We start from the raw sequence: 15,072 nt of genomic DNA, 5'->3' as shown, positions 1-15,072 counted from the left end.
GAACATTATAACAAATTGGAGGGAGTATTAACAACATTATATGTTTGGAGAAGTGGTAAAGTGGTTGGGCTCCTATCTAATCCTCCTGGTTTTAAGCCTTACCAAAAGCAGTTTTTATTTTTCTTCACATCATTTTGGGAGCATTTGTAACAATGATTTCCTGTAATGTAGTTTTGTTTTATTACAAATTTAATAATTAACATTACGAAAAATGAAAAGGCAACTGCTAAATACTAGTACAACATTATTTTATAAATTATTATTTGTTTCTTTTTCTGTTTCAATCATTTATTTACTTACTTTATTCTTTGTGAATGCTATTTCAATCAAAGGTAAACAAATAATTGAGACGAAGGAGCTATATAATTTTTTTTGTTATAAGTTACAAGTTGTGGGTGGCGCTTTTATTAGTAATGAATTGTTCACGTATATAAATGTTCACCAGACAGTGGGGGAGCTAGAGGGGGCTAGCAGGGGCGCTTGCCCTCTTTGGCGGATGGAAATCGCAAAAGTTTTAGTTGGAATTTTCGAAATAAATTCGAGTTTCCTTTATACAATTACCCATTCGCCCCCGCTGGGTTCAAATACCGGCTCCGCCATTGTCACCAGATGTACTAAACTACTAGGACTAAAGGCTCAGGCGCTATAAACAATTTTAAAACAATAAACGCGAAAACAATTGTTCTTTTCAAATTGAAAAATAAAATTATTTATAAAAAATTTATGTTCATCTGTATTTGTGTTTCTCTTAACCGAGGAAATGTCACAAAAATTTCGCTGCCCCGTATATAAAATCATGGGTTCGCCCCTGTCCATCCTCGACTTTTCGTCTTCAAAAGTTCCATAACCCGCAAGGAATTTCCCTCCATAATCTTATCTTGGTGCCCTTCCCTAAGCACTTCTTGAAGCCCGTCTAACACCGCCATCACTTCCGCAACATGCGGCTCCCATTTTTGTTTACCAACAACTGTGATAGCCCATAAAACCTCCCTACTCGCATCCCTACAAACCACATCCGACGACACGCCTTCTCCTAGTTTAGCGACAGCATCGACATTGACTTTCACCGCACCCAACTCCGTCGGTGACCATCCCTCACGTTCTCCTCCCCAACCCACCTGCCCCTGCCCCTGCCCCTGTGCTTCGCCCTCGGCTCCTCCGACACTCCCCCTCCTCAATCTAGCTAATAACATCTCGAGCTCGCTTAACAACTCACTAATGCTTTTGTTTAGGCTTCTCTTGTATTGGGACAATCTTAATCTTTAGGACAGTTTTATAGCAGAGTTGTCGATAAGCAGTTATATTTAAACATATTTTATATCCCAATATTTTGTACATATTTAAAATGAAAAATTGCAAATAAATACATAATACTCTAAAATTAATCCAAACATACTAATTGTGAGTACCTATTATAGATTTATTTTTTTAAATAACTATTATATTACAATAATAAACACTCGAATACCAGATCGTTTGAGATCCTTATTGTGTGTTTTTGTCCAAATTTGATTTCTAATTGATTTTTTTTTACCAATTCTACCATTTTTTCTTTCTTTCCTAATTGAATTAATTTCGTTATAAAACCCTTTTGTTTTGTGGGTGAATATAGCTTAATTCACTTATTTTTTAGGCTTTTCGGTGATGAATATAAGGTAGTTTTATTTCAAGTTACTAATAAGAAAATTTTACATCGTAAAATGAATTCTTAAAATAAATTGAACCTTTCTATGTATTCATTATTATATTCCTCAATAAAGTATAAATTCTCCCCTTAATTATTCTTCTAACATAAAATCATAATAAAATTACTAACTATATTGAACATCAATGTTGACACGATTAACATAATTGAGTATCAGTACTATCGCGTAATAATTTAAAATATATTTGCGAGATTGATACTAAGATGTAGTGTCATCACATGGTTCCTCCAACTTAAATTTTGTATTCATCACATTGTTTTTTAACGATAAGAGGGAGGTCTGGGCTGATAGGGAGCACAATCTTCCAACAAACATCATTCACTTGGTCAAGCAAGTTGCAGCAAGCTGGGCCAAGTTTAACACGGCCCGTACCAACCGTATTGATGATCTCAGTTATGCATGAAGGCGCAATACTGTAAAATGTGAGGAAACACTCGTACATGCCTTTTTGTTCTAAATATACGTTGTCTCCTGAAACTGGTCCTCTTGCAACAGGCGCATAGGCCCATTGGGCTAACCCACTTTGTAGGTTTCCAATAAAGAGAGATAACGAAAGAATAAGAACTAGTGATTCTAAGGTCTTGTTTTCCATCTTTATTGAATGTTAAACGGTAGAGAAAGAAAATCAGATTTGTTGTGCTCGGTGTTATTGTGTCAATGAACAGATAATGTGATGAATTTTATAGTAGGTTTTCTAATACATATGAAAATTCTATAACATCCTTTAGTTTAATTACTTTAAAATGTTATCAAGTCATAAAGGAAAAACTTAAATCAGTCTTTTGACTTTTGACTTATCATTAAATGAAGAGTTAGTAAAAAGTGTAACATAACATTTTTTTACTAGAGAAATAACATAAGCATAAATGTTACCATCATTCTAAATCAACAATATTAATTAATTGGTATGATTTTGTTGAGTCTTTACTTATATGCCAACATGAAATTTTTCTAATAGTTTACACTCAATAAACATCAAGGTAATTGTATATGGTAGTAAGTCTTTTTGATCGTGAAATCAATGATCTAGATATAGTTTATTTAATCCTATAAAGTTTAAACTCCAATAAATATCTGGAAACAAAGCAACTAATTAAAAAATAAATTCGAGTAAATATCTTTGAAACACGAAAATTCAAATAGAACCGTCTTACAAAAAGAACCAAACCAAATAAAAAAGAAAGAGCCATGAGAAAACTATGACAGTTTCAACATTTTATATATCTACCTTATACAAACTATCATTTTAATTTTTCAACCTATCGTGTTTCCGTTTACACTATATTTTCTTCATCATTTCCTTTCTCATAAATTAAGTTGTACATTATTCCTAAGCACTGACTTCAATATCAATAACTTTTAGGTAAAAAGAATCAAGAAGGGTACACTTTGCAACAAAAAATAAATAAATAATGTTTTATTATTTTATTCCTTCCTTTTTTTTATATCATTTTTTCCTTCCATTTTTTATATCATTTTTTTCCTTCCATTTAGGTCTCATATAACGTTAATTTACCGAGCTAAATTTATTTTTATGACGTTTGATTTTATTTCCTTGGTAACTCTGCAATCCCTTTACTACTAAGAGAATAAAAATTTCCCTTATATTACTAAATTTGATAGGGTTATTTTCAGTCGTTGGCCTATCAAAATAAAGCCTATTCTCAACTAACTAGTAGCTAGCAGTAAGAAAGGGTCGAATCCACAGGGAGGCGAGTTAATTAATCTAGTTTGTTTATAAAAATTTCCCTTATATTACTAAGTTTGTCTTAAAGGTAACAACTTTATGGGGTTTGTTTGTTTGATTTCTAATAACTAATTTCAATAAAAGTAAATAAGACGAATTTAATAATATTAAAAGGTCCAGGGATTAGGTTCACTAGGTAGTTATTCGGGATGTGATTTAATTCATTGATAGAGAAACTTATGTCGTTTAAAGTCATATGATCGGTCGATTCTAATATGTCCTTTAGATCTAACTTAACGTGCGATTGCTATCTTTAAGTTAATTCTATTCAGTTATTATAGCCTTTACTAGTCTTAACCCGGTCGGTGAGAATCCTAGTTTGCAACATTAGTTAATTAATCCTGCAAAACCTAACCAACTAGATTCATAACAATTATCTGAACAACAACAAAGAAGCTGTTTTAACCATCAATTCATTAATTTAATCTCCTTCAAACAACAATAAGATTAATGAACAACATAATTAAAAGCATAATAAGATGAACAAAAAATTAATTGAATAAAATAGAACTTGAATTAATAATAACTAAAGAAAGATTAGAGAGAATCGTGATTAAAGAGTACTTAGATCCGAAACAATAATAAATAAACTAAACTAAGAATTTTCTAGGGTTTTAGAAGTAAAATAAAGCGTAGCTAGGTAAAATAAGGAATAAATAAATATAGGGTACGAATTGGGTATTTATAGTAAAACACAACCGACTTATGGAAATTGCGGAAAATCCTTGAGAATATAGGATCCTCGATCGAGCCTATATGCACGCGATCGAGCCAAGGTAGGATTGATCGAGTATCCACTCTGTTTCAGCACTTTTCTTTGTGTTGTCTTCTTAACTTCTCTTCCTTTATTCTTCTAGATTCCAGTGTCATGCTTCGTGTATTCCTTCATGCCCACTCCGCGGTGCCCATTTCATTCCTTTGCTCCTCAAATGCGTTATTCTTGCATTAAACACCAAATAGCAGAAGTATCGACATTCTAACATAAAAGGCATGTAATTAATATAAATTAGCAAGAAAACCGTATCAAAAGTAACTAAGGGGAGGCATAAATATGCATATAATTATGACTCATCAAACTCCCCAAAACCATCTCTTTGCTTGTCCTCAAGCAAAGCATCACGCATTACATAAGGCAATCATACAAATGGCAAACAAATAACTCAGAGCTAATGTTTAATGCATACAAATCCCGAGCTATCCATAACTGTAGCAAAGCAATGACCAAAGTGTACCAATAAAACAAATTCAAAGGCATGGGTAATAGAAAACGCAGCTCAAGTCTCATGTCACCATACTATAGACAAATGCCAAATACCTTTCGATCTCGCTAGACAAATTAGTCGGATTCTCGCGGATTCACTCATGCACTCATAAGTATGGGTGATTTATACGTGAAGATAGAAAGAAGTAGAAACACTCACTCAACTTATAAACATGCATGCAATCTAATGTGATAGAGATTTCCCCAACTAATATGCATTCACAATGTAGACAAAAGTACATGTATCAAGGACAATAAAGATGGTAAATGGGCAAAGGTAGAAATGGTTTGTGCCAAGGCATGTTATGGATATGTGGAGCTAAGACGGTATGATACCGTCGTTAGGTACCAAAAATAAATACCTATTACAACTAATAGAAGTCAGTGGCAAGTAGGGTCGATCTCCACAGGGAGATGGAAAAATGTCAGCTTTAACTAGGTCCGTCAAGGTAAACGATTCTTGGGGATTTGATTATTTGTTATAAACTAACAAGGTCAAGGAAGAGAAAGAGAGTAAAAGAGTTGAAAGTAAACAAATAGAGAGAAAGCAGCTAAGACAGTCGGTTCACCATAATTCTCAAGTAACGCAATTTAAGGTCTCAGGTCAATGTAAGTTTAATCTAAGGAGCAATGAATATCTCCTTCCGGTCTCAATTCGCCCTAAGACACTAATAGCTTAGCTTCCGCCCTCACTAAAGTGCCTTAATGTTTGCTACAGGTCTTACCCTTTCCAATCTTCCGATCTAGGTCAAGGTGTACCGTGATTTATTAACTAATTGCATCGACTTAATTAGACAAGAACAGTTATATGTAGCGATTAACTACATAGACCAAATTTGCATTAAACCTAATTACTCAATACACACTTCCATTAAAATCATGGCTCCCCTATGTCTTAGCAAGGGAGGTTTAGCTATGCATAATTATCGAACAGGCAATAACAATACATAAGCAATAAAGATCAAGCATGATAACAAGGATGAAGAAAAATCAATAACAACAATTAAAGATTAAAGAGGAAAGAACAATAGAAAGCAAGAATGAAATAAGATTAAGATTAAGAAAAGAGTAAAGTACCGATTACAAATAGTCCAATCCGAATTAGGGTTCTAAGAGAAGAGTATAGAGAATAGAGAAGAGGGTCTCGAAGTCAGAAGAGAAGAAGAAGTCGGAGTAAGTGTCGTACTGCTAACCTAATTTATATCTAAATCACAAAGCCCAACTCGAAAATAGGCAAAAACACGCATAAAACACGAAGTCTCTCGATCGAGTGAAATGAAGCCACTCGATCGAGGACAAATCTTGAAATTCCCCTCGATCAAATAGAAATGGAGTTCGATCGAGTACTCCTTATACCAGCCATTTAGATTGAGTAACAGAACAACTCGATCAAGTGATTCTCTGATGGATAAAGCATTCGATCGACCAAATAGTGTAGCAAAACTGGTCGATCGAGCTATATTAGCACGTATAGACTCCTTGGCACCTTCCGAGGTTACTTCACGCATCTCTAAGTGATGGTTTCCAGGCTCTGATTCCTTATTCTCCAAAATGCATGCGAATGGGACAAGTTTAGGCTCGATTTTGCTACTTTCTGATCCGTACCTGCAATTTACACAAGACAAACCAAAGTAGACTATTCGGGGGCATTTGTAGCTTCATGCCACGTAAATAACACATAAATGCGTGTAAAAATGAAACCTTATATAAAATACACGCATCAAATCTCCCCAAACCAAACCTTTACTTGTCCCCAAGCAAACTATGAATGCAACTAAAGACAACTAACGGAACGGGACCAACTCATCAGCTACAAATCACCCACCCAAACCATTTTAATGCAACAACTTAACAAAGTAGCAATAGGTAAGTGCAAACGAACTAAATCAATGTCTCAAACTACTGAACCGTCGACCTTGCAAGACTCATAAACATCGGACTCTCATGGGTCTCTCATCACACAAATTAGGCACAAGGTGAGTATGTAAGTAAGAGATAGAAATGAGCAAAGACACTCACCTAACTCGACCTATAAGAACATGCATGCAGTTAACATGAATAAAGTCTCTACAACCGTACATATGCATTACAACCATACTAATGACCAAGACACATGCCGAGGACTTACATTTGGGTAAGTGAGGTAATGGGTAAGAAGGGGCAATAATGAATTTGGAAATTTGGAGTTAGCAGCCAAGCTAGCAACAACGGATCCAAATTAGGAACACTTCCCTACTTCATACTCAATATATCAATACGAAATAGTGCCAAATTGCAGCACAAAACTCATTAACCACCATAAAATTGTTAACTCCCCATAAGTTACAAATAAAACATGGGAGCGTAAATCACTGAAATAATATACTTTTGGCTCATGATTTTTTCATAATCTTTTTTTTTCTTTTCACATTTTTCTTTTCATTTTTCACAACAAATTTTTTTTCTTTTCATTCATACTTTTTTTCTTTCTCTTCATTCCCTTCAACATTTCCACCAACCTCTCAAATCAGATACATAACCAAACTGCAATGAAACATTCCCAAAAGCTACTATTACTAGCTCGGTTAGGGTAGGCAAGATTATAGATTGTAGCTATTTAGTACAAAATGGGCAATTTGGCTATGTGGAGCTCATGGGTAGAATGAAATAAAGGGAACTGCCTCTCCTAACATGTGTCACCATCCACAGACCGAATGCATACAGGTACCAAGCAGACCGAATTCATGTTTATGCAAATTGATGTTACATGCCTTATAGAGAGTACTACTCACATCCTATATGAAACTGGTCATGAATGTCACCAGTTTATTAAGCTCTAACCTTAGAATGTAAATGTAGCTCGCCAATAAATGAGTCAAGTCTATTCGTTCAGATAAGGGTGAAGCAGAAACTGGTAGATTATGCACATTACCATGCCAACAGAATGTCAAGAATATGCAAGGTAAGGGTAAAGGGACTCAAAGTAGCGTCAAAGTTCAATCGTTTCGACTCAACCCAAATGCAATAATAAACGTGAAATTTTCTGAATTTTCTGAATTTTACGGTTTTTCGTTTTTTTTAAATAGAACAACAATGCATGCGAAAATAAAGAAACGTGCAAACTAAAATGCAACAAAACATGTAGACACAGATATGGATGCATACCTCCCCAAACCAAACAGTACAATGTCTTCATTGTACCAAAAATAAGGAAAGAAATGCAAACTAAAGAGAAAAGGGGAATGGGAGTCGGAAAACTTACGAGATGACGAAGAGGGGGGCTCCCCAAACCGCCCATGAACATGGGAGGTCAGATAAAGCCTCGTAACATCTCAGCAGGCGAAAAATAGAAGCAGGGTCATGCAAGTACTCGATCGAGTAAGTCAAAGAGGTTTGATCTAGTAAAAAGGGCACCAGAAGCGATCGATTGAGAATATATGGTGCTCGATCGAGAAAAGTGGATTTGCAGGGATTCGATCGAGAGAAGCACATGCTCGATCGATTAAAAATTCCAGAAAAAGTGCTCGATCGAGTGAGAAAACTACTCGATCGACTCAATTCACCTGCAAAAACGCACGAAAGGAGTACAAGACCAGCAAAATACGTGCAAGTTTAGCGTTTAGAGTTTAACACACAACATTAAAAGAAATAACAAGTTCAAATGAAAGTACAACAAAATAGTCCGGGTTGCCTCCCGGATAGCGCAGGCTTAAGAGGTCCCACACGACCTTTCTGGCTTCAATTAGCTGGCTCATCAGGATTGTCGAAGTACAGGACTTCAACTCAGTTGTCTACATCGTTTGCTTCATGGTAATGCTTCACATATTGCCCATTTACCTTGAACCTGTTTCCCTCGGAATTCTCTAACTCCACGGACCCGAATTTAGTGACACCTGTCACTGTATAAGGGCCACTCCACCTAGACTGCAGCTTGCCAGGAAATAAACGCAGTCGGGCATTAAACAGCAACACCTTATGCCCGACATGGAATTCTCGAGGTATGATCTGTTTGTCGTGCCATCTCTTCGTCTTCTCTTTGTAGATGAGTGAGCTATCATAGGCATTTAGCCTAAACTCCTCCAGTTCATCTAGCTGCAATAAACGGTTCTGACCACACAACTTAGGATCAAAGTTAAGTTCACGAATTGCCCACCAAGCTCTACACTCTAACTCAACAGGTAAACGACAAGGCTTCCCATAAACCAGCCGATATGGTGATGCACCATTCGGCGTTTTAAAGGCAGCCCGATAAGCCCATAATGTGTCTTCCAGTTTAAGACTCCAGTCCTTCCGTGATGTAGAAACTACCTTAGCCAAAATCTCTTTAATCTCTCGATTAGAGACCTCAACTTGCCCACTAGTTTGGGGATGATACCCCAAACCGCGCCGGTGTTGGACACCAACCTTAGACAAAATAGAAGTTAGTTTATTCTCTTTAAAATGTATTCCTCCATCACTAATGACGACCCTAGGGACACCAAATCGGGGAAAGATATTCTTTTTAAACATTTTAATCACGGTCTTGGCATGACAATTAGGTGAAGCAATCGCCTCTACCCACTTAGACACATAGTCTACAGCTACCAAGATATACCTGTTACCTTTGCTAGACGGGAAGGGTCCTTGGAAATCGATGCCCCAGACATCAAAAACCTCGACCTCTAGTATGTTAGTTATTTACACAAAGTAAGAATCATCTTATAATATCAAAGTTACATACTAATTTTGTGTAGTGGTCTAAATCTACATGCATGCATAGAAAAAATAACAAAAGGATGGTATAAAACCATCTTAAGAGAAAAATTTCCTTACATTGGAATAAGGCAAATTTTGGGCACCACAAAGGTCTCCTACCTTTGTAGTTCTTGTGCTAGAAAATATGGATGATCCTCCAAGAATATCAAACCACCAAAGTTGATGGTCTCCTATGGATACACCCAAGATAAGCCCAAAATATTACTACAAATAATATAGACTAGATATTATTTGAGTATATATATGTATAATTGATGTACTAATTATATTATTACTTTGATTGGAAAATGCCACCAATTGGACACTTGTAATGCCCTAAAAAACCAGTCCATATGGACCATGTTGGGTCCATTTCGGAGTTTGATATTTGCCCCACAAATGCTTTTAAGTCTTATATTTAATTATCTTACATAATAAAATATTAATTTTATTATTTAACACTTAAATAATACAAATTAACTACCAATGATTACTTAACTATTAAGTAATCATAAGACCATTTTATCAACATACAATGTGTCAATATTATCCCATTTAGCTAATTTTACAACCTCTTGTAAAATTTAAATAGCTAATTAATATCACCTCAAAACATATACACATATCGTATAAAATTAATTAATTAACAATTAATTAATAAATTCTAATTTATTTATTTATTATTTAAATATCACATAATTAAATAATAAATCTCCTTGGCCTGGGTTCGTAACCCGTCATCAAATAATACATTTACGCGACTAATAAAAAGTCAAATAATACAAGAAATTAATTATCTCGTATCTCATATAAACTATTAATTCATTCTTTTTGGGCGCCATCCTATAAGTGTGACCTAAAGGGATCAGCTGATCACCGCCGTCACACGACAGTAATGTCAAACTCTAGTCAGCCAATCATTACCGATTAACGATGACCAGCTGACAAAATAAATAAATAAATCACTGATATTCCTTTAACGAAATTTAATATGTAAAATTGTAAACGCACTTATTGTGGAGGACACTACTCCAACATAGCATACCATTTTGTAGCATCTCATGTCTCTTAGATATATTCCCGGAGCGTTGGCAAGCATCACAAGCTGAAACAAAAACCTTAGCATCAACAAACAAAATAGGCCAGTAAAAACCAGACTGAAGTACCTTAGCCACGGTACGCGATGGACCGTGGTGACCACCATAAGAAGATGAATGATAGTCCTCCAAGATCGCTCTGGTCTCCCACTGCGGAATACACCGTCTGTAGAGATCGTCTGCACACTCCTTAAATAAATAAGGATCATCCCAGAAGTACTGCTTAGCGTTATAGAGGAAACGCTTCTTCTGCTGATGAGAAAGGTCAGGTGGCAGCGTGCCACTAAAAACATAATTAGCTAAATCTGCATACCAAGGATCTTAGTTAATAATAGAGGACAAAACAGCAAATAAAGAGTCATCGGGAAAAGAATCATCAATAGGCAAAGAATCTTCCCCCTCTTGTTGTGACAGTCGCGACAGATGATCAGCTACTACGTTCTCAGTACCCTTCTTATCTTTGATCTGCAAATCAAACTCCTGAAGAAGGAGTATCCATCTCAACAGCCGTGGTTTAGCTTCCTTCTTAGCAAGAAGGTGTCTCAGCGCTGCATGGACAGTAAAAACAATAACTTCTGATCCTATCAGATAAGAACAAAAATTTTCTAGCGCATAAACCATAGCTAGGAGTTCTTTCTTAGTAGTGGTGTACTTCACTTGAGCCTCATCCAGAGTTCGGCTCGCATAGTATATTAAATTCAAAGCTTTGTCTTTCCTCTGGCCTAGCACCACTCCTAGTGCATAGTCACTAGCGTCGTACATAATCTCAAACGGCAAATCCCAGTCGGGAGGCTGTATAATCGGTGCCGAAATCAAGGCCTGCTTCAACCTGTTAATATCAGAAAGACATTCATCAGTAAATACAAAAGGGGCATCCTTAAGCAACGGCTGTGTAAGTGGTTTAGCAATTTTGAAAAGTCCTTGATAAACCGGTGATAAAAGCCAGCATGACCAAGGAAACTCCTTACTCCTTTGACATTAACAGGAGGAGGTAATTGCTGAATCACTTGCACCTTTGCTTTGTCAACCTCAATACCCCTGTCAGAAACTAAGTGCCCTAAGACAACTCCCTCGTTGACCATAAAGTGGCACTTCTCCCAATTAAGCACAAGATTAACCTCAATATAGTGCTGCAACACTTTATCAAGGTTAGAGAGACAGTTAGCAAAGTCACTTACATAGACACTAAAGTCGTTCATAAAGACTTCCATAATAGACTCTATATACTCAAAAAATATTGCCATCATGCACCTTTGGAAGGTAGCAGGGGCATTACACAAACCAAAAGGCATCCTACGATAAGCAAAAACACCCTGAGGACAAGTAAAAGTAGTCTTTTCCTGATCATTTGGATGAATAGGGATCTGAAAGAACCCTGAGTATCCGTCTAGATAACAGAAAAACTTATGAGAAGCTAACCTTTCTACCATTTGATCAATGAAAGGAAGGGGAAAGTGATCTTTCTTTGTGGCGGCATTTAGCTGTCTGTAGTCTATACACATCCGCCAGCCAGTTACTACTCTAGTAGGTATCAATTCATTTTTGTCATTCATGACCACAGTAGTCCCTCCTTTCTTAGGAACTACCTGAAATGGACTCATCCACTTAGAATGACCGACAGAATAGATAATACCTGCATCAAGCAGCTTCATTACCTCAGCCATCACAACGTCCTGCATCTTCTGGTTCAGTCGATGCTGACCCTGTCTACAAGGCTTGTGATCTTCCTCAAGCTCAATTCTGTGCATACAAATGTCAGGACTAATGCCCTTAATGTCATCCAATGAATAACCCATAGCTTTCCTGTTTTTCTTAAGCACAGCTAACAAAGTGGTCAGCTGATCATCATCAAGTTTAGCACTAACAATGACTGGATATTGCTATGTGTCATCTAAGAAAGCATATTTAAGATGAGAAGGAAGAGGCTTACGCTCAGGTACCTTTAACTCTATGGCGCAAAGAGTATTAATCATTTATTCCACTCTCTCCTTCAGCGTCGGTGAGTTCACGCTCATCTAAAGCAGTTTCAAGCAAATCCAACACAGCATCATTGTTACCTGGGTTATCTGCACACTCATCTAAAAGCATCAAAGCTTCTAGTGGATCCTTTATAAAAGAACCCGACCAGAAGTCATAAATAGACTCGTCAACAATATCAACAGAATAACAAGTGTCCTCTATCATTGGCTGAGCAAGTGTACTGGGCAGACTAAAAGTGACCGCGTCATCCCCTACTGCAAGAGTCAAACGCCCTTGTTTGACATCAATAATGGCCCCAGCTGTACATAAGAATTGTCTTCCTAGTATAATTGGGATCCGAGTATCTTCAGTTATGTCTAGAACAATAAAGTCCACTGGTATAAAGAACTTGCCTATTTTGACAGGCATGTCCTCTAAGATACCCAAGGGTCGTCTTACAGATCTATCAGCCATCTGTAATGTAATGTTAGTCATTTTTAAGGTGGCCCATGTTAAGCTTCTTGCAGACAGAAAAGGGCATGACACTGACACTGGCTCCTAAATCACAAAGAGCATTGTCTATCACTTCATTGCCTATGGTACAGGTAATATAGAAGCTACCCGGGTCTTTTATTTTTGGTGGAGCTTTATTAAGAAGTAAATTACTAGACTCTTCCATGAATGTAATAGTCTCGAATTCACTAAGCTCTCTCTTACGCGTCACAATGTCTTTCATAAATTTTGCGTAAGTAGGTACCTGGGTAATAAGTTCAGTAAAAGGGACGGTTACCTAGAGATTCTTGACCACGTCCATAAACTTACCGTACTGTCGCTCGACCTTAGCATCCTTCAGACATCCCAGATAAGGAACCCTGGTAGCAATAAGTGGGCCCGCGACCTTCTCTTTACCTTTATCAGAACGTGACACCTCCACAGCAGGGGAAGATGTCACGGTAGCAGAAATAGATTTAAAATTGAAGTTCCGCTAGCACAGTTGCTCGATCGAGCATTGTTATTACTTGATCGAACAATTTCATCAGACAAATTACTCGATCGAGTAATGTTCACCTCTCGACCAAGTTCTTCTATTTCATCATGTTTTGATCGAGCTCCAGAATCACTCGATCGAGTAGTATTTTCTGACAAGTTACTCGATCGAGAGGAATTAACTCCTCGATCGAATCCTTCAAATGGGGCACTTCTTGATCGAATAGGTATTGTGTTCGATCGAGTACAGAGGGAGGTTAAATCACTCGATCGAGTTTAAAGATCACTCGATCGAGCTGCAGGATGATATTCATCAGGGATATCGTCAACTAAGTCCTCCAAATCATTGTCCGGGGTATCATCAGCTGTCAAAACACCGTCTTCCGGCACTTTCGGTCCATCATAAGTAAGACCGCTTCAGAGATTAATGGCATTAATCGGGTCACATGGAGGTGATTGATTCACTTGACTTTGCGCGAGTGATAGACGCGCAACTTGCTCTCTTAGCTCTACTATGGCGGTGTCATCCTTATCGGACTTCTTTCTGAACTGGTGTGTTAAGTTCAATACCAAGGATTTCAATTCTGCGAACTCCCCATTTGTAGAGGACGAATCAACTGGTTGTGGCATTTAGGGATGTCATTGGGGCGGGGCGGTGGTGGATATAGGCTCCCCCGTACCCGTACCCACCAAGAAAAACTCGTACCCATCCCCGCCCCGCCACCCATGGCGGGTACAAATTTCCAAAACCATCCCCGCCCCAACGGATAAAAATATAAAACCGTACCCGCCCCACCTACCCATTAACCAGCTACACCATAATTTTATTCGATAAATATTTTCATAAAAGTTGGTTTAATCAATATTAATTTCCATTTTTTTTAATTTACCTTTATAATTTTAATTTTTCACCAAATAAATTAGTAAAAAACTTTATAAAATAGCTATTATTATCTTTATATCTTACCTATAACTAAATAAGATTTATAAAATTCTCATAATCCTACTAATTTTTTTATTGATTGGCGGGTAGACGGGTATTAGGTGGGTAAGATGCGAACTCCATCCCCGCCCCATGACCCATGGCGGGTACAATTTTCGTACCCGCACCCGCCCCACCACCCGCCAAAGTTCTTCCCATCCCCGCCCCAACTGGGGCGGGTGCGGGGCGGTACCCACTTGTACCCGCCCCGCTGACATCCCTAGTGGCATTGGTGTAGAAGGGCTAAAAGTGCTTGTTGACGTCAAATCTTCATATAGCTTAAAGAATGGCACCCCATGCTTGAATTTTTGATAAGCACGGACGCGCTCTACATCTGCCATACAAGTAATAGGGTCATGCCCCTTGGTACCGCTTCTACCACAAACCACCTCATGCTCAGTGATAGCACAAACTTGTTCATGCACACCCGTAGTTTGTATAATCTCCGGACTGCCTAACCTTCCACTAGGGCTTTCCACCTCAGCTACTATCAACTCATTTACATACCTACTTCCTCGGGGGTTTACATATTCAGCAACGTGGATGGCCATTTCTTCAATAAGGTGCCATCCTTGATCATCCTCTACATTTTTCTGGAACCTCCCCTTGGCCGCATTATC

Source organism: Silene latifolia, chromosome 3, assembly GCF_048544455.1.
Source record: "Silene latifolia isolate original U9 population chromosome 3, ASM4854445v1, whole genome shotgun sequence".
In the NCBI taxonomy this organism is placed as follows: Eukaryota; Viridiplantae; Streptophyta; class Magnoliopsida; order Caryophyllales; family Caryophyllaceae; genus Silene; species Silene latifolia.
This window is presented reverse-complemented; position numbering follows the sequence as displayed.